Below are 11,883 nucleotides of genomic sequence, written 5' to 3' on the forward strand. Positions count from 1 at the left end.
CGAGAGAGAACACCTACATCAATACTCCGCATGCCACGTAGAGGTGCGTGGCGGAGGGAACTTCTCGAGCACTGTCGTATCATCCGTCCCTGATCCTTACGCGAATGGAGCGTGGCAAGAATGATTAGCGGTAACCCTCCTGGCTGTAGTCATTCGGCGCAACGTGTGCAGAAGGAAGTAGTATGTTCCGCTCGACGGTTACAGGAACCACTCCCGCCGGAGGTTCGTGTCCTCCTTCGGGCGTGGGTGTATGTGTGCGTTGTCCTTAGCGTAAGTTAGTTTAAGCAGTGTGTAAGTCTAGGGACCGATGACCTCAGCAGTTTGGTCACTTAGGAATTCTCTCTCTCTCCCTCTCTCTCTCTCTCTCACACACACACACACACACACACACACGGACGCACGCCACTTTATTCAAAAATGTTCAAATGTGTGTGAAATCTTATGGGACTTAACTGCTAAGGTCATCAGTCCCTAAGCTTACACACCACGTAAACTAAATTATCCTAAGGAGAAACACACACACCCATGCCCGAGGGAGGACTCGAAACTCCGCCGGGACCAGCCGCACAGTCTATGACTGTAGCGCCTCAGATCGCTCGGCTAATCGCACGCGGCCCACTCTTGTTGATCATCTCCGTACCGATTTCCCCGTGACGGAAAGTGCCGTTCATCGTAGGATCTTCAGTTTCATCGTGGAATATTCTGCATTTCTTCTATTAATCCTGTTTCAGTAAGTTTTCTTCTACTAATCCTGTTTCGGTATGTGTCCCAGACTGATGGACAGTACTAAAGAATCGGCCAGGTGTCCGTAAGCCACTTCTTTCCTGAATGAATTACTTATATAATATTATTCCAATGAATCTCAGCCTGGGATCAGCTGTTCCTAACATGTGTTTTATGTGGTCACTCTACTTTAGGCCGCTTCGGATGGTTAAGTGCTTTACGTTATATTTATTTACGTTCGCGGTGAAAACCTAGTCCCCGTCGCAAGTGCATACCCTCTGCAGGTCTTCCGCCATTTCGCAACACATTCCTAGCGTTGCTATCTTCCTACATAGAGTTGCATCGGTGCGAAAAGCCTTACAGAACTTCCGAAGCTACCCATTAGATAATTTAACATACAACGTGATTCAGCTGCCCCTACCCATGGGTTTTATGAAACACAGAATGAATACCATGCGCAAGATTTTCATATTTTCTCGCTCGCTACGAGCAAACTATTTGTACTAAAGAATAAATGAACGCGACCATTTTGCACGATATTTAATGTAGATTAATTTCGTATTGGAATACTTTTGCTATAGAGGCCGCAGTTTTTTAATTATTCAAGAAAAGCGTTCAAAAGTGACTCGAAAACCCTGGCCTCCAGCGAAAACGTATCCAAGTACAAAATTAAACTACATTAAGGGGGAACGACAGGATGGTCAAAAATTCGAAATTTTCTTTATTACGGAATTCGAACGTATACACATCGAAGAATTAATCCCCAAAATATTATGCGCGAACTGCAAACAGTAACGATTCTGTGTGGGTTTGAAGCTAAAGCAAACAGTGAATTGGAAAGCTATAACCCAAAAACGCAATTGCCACAAGTCATTATCCGTGCCATCATCCCTCTTTATACCTATTTGAATAGACCTGATTTGCTGGAACGTTGTTCGGGCGGTTTTACTCCAAATGTGAACGAAAGTTTCAAGAGTCTAATTTGGAGATACGCTCCAAAGATAAGATCCAGCCGGAGCGAAATTGCCATCATTGAATTAAATTTGGCCGTATGCCTATTCAATGTAGGCCATACTGCATTAATGCACGCGGCAAATGCCCTTCAAATCAAAATCGGCGGCGTAATGCGCCGATTTTGTGAAGACAGACACGCCAGTGGCAATGCGCTCAGCGACGAAAAGGGCTTTGAGGACGAAAATGAGGGCTTATCGGGTCAAAGCAGCAGAAGACGGCCTTCCACTAGTCGAGGCTATAGTTATTATGGGTCAGGGCATCGATGATATCCCATAAGTTTCGAACATTCTCACTTTTTTTTTTACATGATAGATAATTATCAAACTTACGACACGTTCTTCTCAAAACCGTTTCTTTTTCCGGCATGGTTGTCGTCGCCCACGTTACAATTTTCATCCGATTTTAATCATTTTTTGGTCTGCCTTACACCAAATTGAATTCTCATCAGTTCAACATAACCGATCCTTTTTATGTTGATATTTAGTATTTTATCGGCGAAAAAAGAAGGGTTCAAAAAAGGCCACTTTTCAAATACCTATAATTTCGCCATTTTTGTTTTTTTGGGCTTTTTTTAAATCCCTACGATGAACTGAAAATACGTCTGTATGGATCAGAGTGACATGTTAATGTTATGTATCAGATAACCACAACCGCAGTTACAGCCGCAACCGTCAACCTACCTCCTTTCAGACCTGCCTCGGGAAAATCTCAATTACGCATTGAAGATACTATTTTTCAAAGGTTCAAATGGCTCTGAGCACTATGCGACTTAACTTCTGAGGTCATTAGTCGCCTATAACTTAGAACTAATTAAACCTAACTAACCTAAGGACATCACACACATCCATGCCCGAGGCAGGATTCGAACCTGCGACCGTAGCGGTCACGCGGTTCCAGACTGGAGGGCCTAGAACCGCACGGCCACACTGGCCGGCCTACTATTTTTCAGTAAAAAAAATAGCAATACAATTTTCAATGTATGCTTTATTCATTGCAGCAAATCCCATTTGTCTACACTACTGGCCATTAAAATTGCTACACCAAGAATAAATGCAGATGATAAACGGGGATTCATTGGACAAATATATTATACTAGAACTGGCATGTGATTACATTTTCACGCAATTTGGGGGCATAGATCCTGAGAAATCAGTACCCAGAACAACCACCTCAGCCGTAATAACGGCCTTGATACGCCTGGGCATTGAGTGAAACAGAGCTTGGATGGCGTGTACAGGTACAGATGCACATGCAGCTTCAACACGGTACCACAGTTCATCAAGAGTAGTGACTGGCGTATTGTGACGAGCCAGTTGATCGGCCACCATTGACCAGACGTTTTCAATTGGTGAGAGATCTGGAGCATGTGCTGGCCATGGCAGCAGTCGAACATTTTCTGTATCCAGAAAGACCCGTACAGGACCTACAACATGCGGTCGTGCATTATCCTGCTGAAATGTAGGGTTTCGCAGGGATCGAATGAAGGGTAGAGCCACGGGTCGTAACACATCTGAAATGTAACGTCCACTGTTCAAAGTGCCGTCAAAGCGAATAAGAGGAGACCGAGACGTGTAACCAGTGGCACCCCATACCATCACGCCGGGTGATACGCCAGTATGTCGATGGCGAATACACGCTTCCAGTGTGCGTTCACCGCGATGTTGCCAAACATGGATGCGACCATCACGATGCTGTAAACAGAACCTGGATTTATCCGAAAAAATGACGTTTTGCCATTCGTGCACCCAGATTCGTCGTTGAGTACACCATCGCAGGCGCTCCTGTCTGTGATGCAGCGTCAAGGGTAACCGCAGCCGTGGTCTCCGAGCTGATAGTCCATGCTGCTGCAAACGTCGTCGAACTGTTCGTGCGGATTGTTGTTGTCTTGCAAACGTCCCCATATGTTGACTCAGGGATCGAGGCGTGGCTACATGATCCGTTACAGCCATGCGGATAAGATGCCTGTCATCTCGACTGCTAGTCATACGAGGCCGTTGGGATCCAGCACGGCGTTCCGTATTACCCTCCTCAACCCACCGATTCCATATTCTGCTAACAGTCATTGGATCTCGACCAACACGAGCAAAAAAAAATGGCTCTGAGCACTATGGGACTCAACTGCTGTGGTCATAAGTCCCCTAGAACTTAGAACTACTTAAACCTAACTAACCTAAGGACATCACACACATCCATGCCCGAGGCAGGATTCGAACCTGCGGTCGTGTGGTTCCAGACTGTAGCGCCTTTAACCGCTCGGCCACTCTGGCCGGCCAACACGAGCAGCAAAGTCGCGATACGACAAACCGCAATCGCGACAGGCTACAATCTGGCCTTTACCAAAGTCGGAAACGTGATGGTATGCATTTCTCCTCCTTACACGAGGCATCACAGCAACGTTTCACCAGGCAACGCCAGTCAACTGCTGTTTGTGTATGAGAAATTGGTTGGAAACTTTCCTCATGTCAGCACGTTGTAGGTGTCGCCACCGGCGCCAACCTTGTGTGAATGCTCTGAAAAGCTAATCATTTGCATCTCAAAGCATCTTCTTCCTGTGGGGTAAATTTCGCGTCTGTAGCACGTAATCTTCGTGGTGTAGCAATTTTAATGTCCAGTAGTGTATTACATACCAGTACGGAGAAAAAAAAATCCTCCACTCTTTGCTTATTTCGCCCATACTATGGTCCGATTAAAACTACTTATTAGTTGACGCTTTACGCGTTGGAGCTAGTTTCCTCCAATCAGAGCGCTCAACGTCACACCCCAACCGTTCGCCGCTGCAAACTGCTACAACAGTCGGTGAGCTCACTTCCAGTTCCTTGTCCGGTTTGATGTATTTCGATCCCGAATCATGGGTCTGACACTGTTACTTTGTAGTTTATCACACAAGATAACCACCCTAGAAAACACACACACACACAATGGTGCTAACGAAATACATTACGTTTCGGAGTTTCAAACACACCACTAAGCAAACACTACTGGGTACTTCCGCAGAGGACGCCATACAGCGTGCCATGTACAGTTATCATAATCACAAAGATCGGCTTACATCAGACATCGCGTGAGGCCGGATGTTTTAACTCTGAAATCCATCGTTGGGACTGGGTCACCACAGCCGTTAGTATAACTACTTAACGTAGTTTTGTGGCTCAGTGCAAAGATCAGTGTACTATACTGACACGTAGAACGCAGAAGGTTCGATTCTCGTTAACTGTAGCGTCTTTTTTAAATTTCTAAACCTAATAAAAAGTGTTTAGTTATTTTTATTCACTATATATGTCGGTAGTATCTGTTCCCGAAAGAACAGTTACCGTGGATGACCATGCAGCTTTGCTAGAAATGAAATGATAATTAAATAGACACCCTAGCTGCAAGCAGGCGTTGATACACTTCATGGGGGACATGTTGAAAATGTGTACCCCGACCGGGACTCGAACCCGGGATCTCCTGCTTACATGGCAGACGCTCTATCCATCTGAGCCACCGCGGGCACAGAGGATAGTGCGTCTGCAGGGACTTATCCCTTGCACGTTCCCCGTGAGATCCACATTCCCAACATGTCCACAACACTACATTCGTAGTGCAGCTATGCCCGAACTCGTACGGGACTTGGTAGATTAATCTGCCACGAGTAATGAGTGTGATGGGCAAACGTCTATTAGGCGCACTACGAGTGTAGTGTTGTGGACATGTTGGGAATGTGGATCTCACGGGGAGCGTGCAAGGGATAAGTCCCTGCAGACGGACTATCCTCTGTGCCCGCGGTGGCTGAGATGGATAGAGCGTCTGCCATGTAAGCAGGACATTCCGGGTTCGAGTCCCGGTCGGGGCACACATTTTCAACATGTCCCCAATGAAGTGTATCAACGCCTGCTTGCAGCTAGGGTGTCTATTTAATTATGATTTTATTTTTATTCAATTAATTGGTTTAAATGTATTTTTTTAAATTTCTAATCCACTGCTGCGTCAGTTTCATCATCGTATTGACCTTTTTACTTGCTCTTATGTTTCTTCCTAACATTCTGTTTTCGTTTGGACTCTGCGTGCGTCGCCCATAATCTGCAACCAAGTGCCAACGCGGACTACCCCTCGACCATGATATTAGTTGTGTAGCAGATTGTTGACCCCCTTTTTCTCGGTCTCATCACGAGCCTGTGCTCAGCCTAGGAAATGCGTCTCAATTCAGGGCAAATCAGCCATTGCTCACTTAAAATAAGCTGTCGATACAGTATCTCGCATTTTCCACATACCTCGCGGAGGGCACTTCCAACATTGCTGCGCGTCTCACATTTAACACCATTTGAAAAGTGACCCTCCGTGTTTGTGTTAGGTTGTCGAAAAAATATCGTAGTTTTCCCAATATATATCGATATATACGAGGGGCGTTTGAAAAGTCCGTGCAAAATTCGAGAGATGGCACCACTGGCGCATATCGAGGTCATGTTTAGTTCGTAGCATCTTTGGAAAGAATGCACACCAAGTTCCAGCCATATTGGTCTATTTCTTTGTGTTTGGCACTTGTGTGAATCAAGGTAGCCGAGTGATTGTCAAAAAATGGACGATAAAGAATTTCGTGTGGCGATTAAACTTTACTTTATGAAACGCAAAACGCCTCAGGAGACTAAAGAGAAGCTTCATAAACATTACGGTGACTCTGCACCTTCAATGAGAACAGTTTACAAGTGGTTTCAAAATTTTAGGAGTGGCCATATGGGCACAAGTGACGCTGAATGTTCTGGACGCCCTGTGGAAGTTACGACTCCAGTAATCATAGACAAAATCCATGATATGGTGATGGATGACAGAAGAGTTAAGTTGCGTCTGATTGCTAGTGCTGTGGCCATCTCGAATGAACAGGTACACGATATTTTGCATAAGCATTTGGACACGAGAAAGCTATCCGCAAGATGGGTTCCGCGATTGCTCACGCTTGACCAAAAACGGAATCGTGTGAAATGTTGCAAGGATGGTCTGCAGCTGTTCAGGAAGAATCTGCAGGAATTTAAGCGTCGTTTCGTCACTGTAGAGGAAACATGGATACATTACTGTACTCCTGAGACCAAAGATCAATCTAAACTATGGGTTACCAAGGGAGAATCTGCACCTCGGCCGGAAAGGTTATGGCGACTGTCTTTTGGGAATCGCAATGGATAATCCTCATCGACTACCTGGAAAAGGGTAAAACTATTACAGGTCCATATTATTCACCGTTATTGGACCGTTTTAAAACCGAGCTGCAAGAACAACGCCGGCGATTTGACCCCAAAAAAGTCCTTTTCCATCACGACAATGCACCAGCACACACCTCAGCAGTTGTGGTCGCAAAATTAATGGAAATAGGATTCCAACTCGTTTCACATCCCCCTTATTCTCCAGACTTGGCTCCCTGGGACTACTGTTTGTTCCCCAATTTGAAGAAATGGCTGGCGGGACAAAGATTTTATTCAAACGGGGAGGTGATTGCAGCAACAAATAGCTATTTTGCAGACTTGGACAATTCCTAGTATTTGGAAGGGGTCAACAAATAGAGAAAAGCATTGGACGAAGTGTATAAGTCTAAAAGGAGACTATGTCGAAAAATAGAAAAGGTTTACCCCAAACACGTAAGTAGTTTTTATTTTTGCACGGACTTTTCAAACGCTCCTCGTATAAGCGACGTTTCTTTTCCCGATGTATCAGTACATCGATTCCGAAATGGGAATATCGAATGCTCATATTTTTATTTTATATTATTTTCGCAATATTCGGTTAATATTTGAAATTGTAATAGAACATAATTTTGCCAATCTTTCTCTTTGACAGTTTGAAGCAAATATCGGGGGCACAAACAGCAAGTCCGACTGCACTGGGTGCTGGCGGTGCGAATGGAATAACAAGATTTCCGATGTGAAGAAACAATACAACAGTCACGTCAAAAAACCATTTTTAACGCAACTGCAGTGACATTTCTTCACATCGGCGCTCTTCAATAACAATTGCTGAAAATGATGAACAAAAATCAAAATGACAAGATTGGTCTCTGCGGCGGGCGGATACATGCGAGGGGAAATGCTGACGTAATCGGCGCTCGGCGCTACCAACAGAAACTGCAACGTTTAACTTCACCACGCGATTCCGACACTACCATTACTAGGTCGCTGGCGTTTGCGGAAATGAAAAAAAAACAATGAAGTCGACCTGAATTGTTCCGGACAAATCCCATATGTGATTAAACCGAACGACCGACATATCGGACACCTTTTATTGTGCCACTTACGTGCAGGTACCATTGTTAGCAAAGGCCGGCCGACGTGATGTGTGATGTCCTTAGCTTAATTGGTTTAAGTAGTTCTAAGTTCTAGGGGACTGATGACCTCAGATTTTAAGTCCCATAGTGCTCAGAGCCAATACAACAACACTATAATATACAGCTCTAAAATTGGCACTATATTTACAATGTGCGGCCGATATTTTTAGGCCGGTACATCAGTATTTTTTCGTTGATATATCGATAGCATTTTCGATATGTACAGAGTTGGCAATGATATTTTTTTTTTGTAAATATCGATATATCGGCCTCCCGCTGTTTCTAAAATATCAGCAGTCCTAGTTTTTGTCACCTATAACCAAGAGGCAGCCGGCAGCCAATGTGGCAACACTGTAGCGGCCCAAGTGATAGTCAACTGTCAAGTAATTTTAATGGGATTACAGCTGCCGTTCCCCTATATCTGTATAACGGAGTAGAGTCGGCGCCATGCGTCCCGCTGTTTATTAGCGCGCCGTGTGTATTCCGAGCACGTGACAGGCTGACCACACTGCTCGCGGGGAAGTCCCCGCTGGTGCGACTTGGGGGAACCCAGCTGATCTCAGGGCCGCCGTTCGACGTTGCCGACTGCGTACTAGAGTTGGGCAACACGATTCTTTTTCCCGCTTCGATTCCTACGATTCAATCTCACATTGCGAATCGATTCTTTCATGATTCATTCTAGTCTGCGATGGCACGATTCTTACGGAATGCAAAAAGTTCTACATCTTACTCACAGATGGCAGGACATGTCTGGAATTTTCAATGGGGTTAGAATCGAACTGTTTCATGATAAGATATGCCAGAAATAGTTTATTTATGAGTAAACATGCATATAACGTTACAAGTGCGATTCTCGATTTATACGTGTAATGCCTTAGTTGATGAAAGGTCACATTTGATTTGATTGCATCTATTGTTTTATTTCAGCATGCCAGGAAAGAGGAGTCGATTTGTGCGAAAGGTGGTGCAAAATTGCTTCCTTTGTTCACACGCATCCTCCACTTGACTGCCATCTGGCGGTCGTAATCATTCGGCACGACTCGGCATGATTCGGAAGTTGCCTTCGAAGCATAGCGTACTAAGAATCGATGAATCGTTGGAACTTGGAATCGTCACGACTCGGAAACACGCAGTCGTTCTTATGATTCTTTTGAACGACGATTCGTCCGTATCACGATTCGATTCTTACGATTCTTTATTTAGAGTCGTTCAAATGAACGACTCATTCACGAATCGCCACAACTCTACTGCGTACTCACAAAGGTGGCCGTGCCGACTCGCCATCACCGATTTCGTCCAAATTTACGGTATAGCTAGAGCTTGGCCAGAAATGCATGTGACTGAAGTTCAGACATCCAACCGCTCAGAAAAAAAATGCTTTTTGGTGCGAGTGGCGCGAGGCATGATCCACTTACGACCACAAAGTGGTTTACGCACCGAAGTACACACAGAACGGTAAGCCACGAGCTGTGGGATCGAGTCGATACCCAGAATCAAATTTTTGTTTCTTTACAATTCATATACAGGGTGATTCTTTTTTACCGTGTACAAACTCCAGGGATTGATCTATGACAAAATACGGACCAAAAAAGTCTAATGAACCTAGGTCAGTAAATGCATGGTTCCCATGTCCATTTATTCAATCACACGTCGTTACAGAGACTGCGGTCTAATACGAGCTCTAGCACGCATCCACAGTTACGGTACGCTCGGTTTCTTCCTAGAGGGTGGTACTTTCTTCATACGTCACGTCCTAGCGCCCCCTCCTGCCATAGTCATTGGTAATGTTGCGTCCGATTCACGTCTCGTGCTGACTCACCTTGTAGTGGATGTGATGCAGCGTTGTACACAGTGGTTCCGTATTCGAGTCGAGAGCTTGCCGGCATGGTGTTTTGGGGGGGGGGGGGGGGGGGAGGAGGAGACCATATAGGCCGGTCATCCGTCTCATCGGATTAGGGAAGGATGGGGAAGGAAGTCGGCCGTGGCCTTTCGAAGGAACCATCCCGGCATTTGCCTGGAGCGATTTAGGGAAATCACGGAAAACCTAAGTCAGGATGGCCGGAGGTGGGATTGAACCGTCGTCCTCCCGAATGCGAGTCCAGTGTGCTGGCCACTGCGCCACCTCGCTCGGTAGACATGGTGTTTACATACGGAAAGGCAAATGGCAACGGGCGACGGGCAGCAGGTTTGTATCAGGAGACCTATCCCCCGCGACAACAGCCACAGCAATCAGTGTTTGCAACTGTTTCGCCGTTTGTCTGAGACAGTGTCGTTTCAAGGGGCAGGATATCATGAATGACGTACCAGAAATGTTGGGACAGCATACTTGGAGGAAAATGTGGTTAACACTGCGGAAGGCGACCTCGCGTGTCAGTACCAGGCAGTTGGCCCGCCAGTACAGAGTGAGTCAGACGACCGTGTGGAACATTATCGATGACAATTGTTTCTATCCGTTTCACTTACAACTTGTGCAGGGCTTACTACACAGACTTTCCACATCGCGAGTAATTTCGTCACTGCTTCCTTCACCAGGCAACCACGATTCCGGGATCTATGTCATCCTTCGTATTCACGGATGAGGCCGCCTTTACGCGGAGTGGTCTCTTGAACTTTCGTAACAGCCATCTGTGGGATAGTATGCAGAACCCCCATGGTTTGGTGACGGCAAATCATCAGCATCGGTGCAGCTGGAATGTGTGGGCCGGGATAATCGGCGGCCGAATTTTGGGACCAGTCTTCCTTCCACGTTGCCTACCAGGCCGGAACTATCGGCGTTTCTTGCGTGTGACGTTGCCTCCTCTGCTGGAAGAAGCGCCCTTTATCATTCGAAGGGTTATGTAGCTGCTACATGACGGTGCTCCACTTCGCCGTTAACGTCCGGATGCATCTCAGTCCTGGCTTCCCTGGTCGATGAATCTGACGACGAGGTCCAGTTGAATGGCCTGCTCGTTCACCGAATCTCAACCCGTGCGATTTCTCGTTATGGGGCCATCTCAAACGTATCTTGTATGCACAGCCCATTCCAGATTTGGAGACAATGGAGCAGCGTATTGACGCTGCTTTCGACACTGATCGGATGCAGCCTGGCCGATGCGAACGTGAGAGACAGAACCTACACGTATGCGTTGAGACACATGGAAACCATTTTCAGCACATCTGTAACTGTGGCTGCATGGTACAGCGCCTATTACGCCGCTTCTCTGTAACAATGTATGATTATTTATGTCTCCAGCAAGGCAAACACGCATTTCCGGACATAAGTTCATTAGACCTTGTTTGCTTCGTATCCTTCCATCGATCAACCCCTAGAGTATGTACACAGTGGAACCATTCACACTGTGTGTGAAGATGTAAACAAATTTCAATACAATGTGACGAGATTACTAGGTGCATGCGGGCAGGGCACGCTGCTGCTCTCGCGTCTCATAGTAGGCCCTCCAGAATCGGAGGCTGTCAAAGCGGTTGCCAATCTGAAAGCGCCTAGCACATTGTCACGGATTCTGTAAAGCAGCACTTTTAAAATTCTGAATAAAAGTTGGCGGGTGCCACCGAGGGTTTGCCGATTTGCGGGGTCTTAGAAGGGCCCTTCTCGTTTTAGTGATGCATCTGTGACCCACCCCCTTTGATCAAGCCTCTGGAGGACATAAAATAGGAGCGCTAACAAAGCACAAGAGAAACTAAAGGCAGAAGGAATGCTTAAAAATCCACTATAGAAAGGGGTTGGTTGTCCCCCAAAAAAAAAGGCTTCAAATGACTGACGTCATTTCACTGTCACTAATAAACTGTAGAACGCGGTCAGCTGAGCGCGTGTCATCTGCTAAAATCGACGATAGATCAGGCGATAGCTGTAGACGGGAGCG

General features: G+C 46.0%; 1 non-coding gene across 1 annotated transcript; it reads right to left on the reverse strand.

Moving 5' to 3' along the window:
- Positions 1–5,153: 5,153 nt before the first annotated feature.
- On the reverse strand, positions 5,154–5,228 carry Trnat-ugu. Its single transcript has one exon. It is a non-coding gene; the product is annotated as a tRNA-Thr (tRNA).
- Positions 5,229–11,883: the final 6,655 nt, after the last annotated feature.

This window comes from Schistocerca piceifrons, chromosome 5, assembly GCF_021461385.2.
Source record: "Schistocerca piceifrons isolate TAMUIC-IGC-003096 chromosome 5, iqSchPice1.1, whole genome shotgun sequence".
NCBI classification, from domain to species: Eukaryota; Metazoa; Arthropoda; class Insecta; order Orthoptera; family Acrididae; genus Schistocerca; species Schistocerca piceifrons.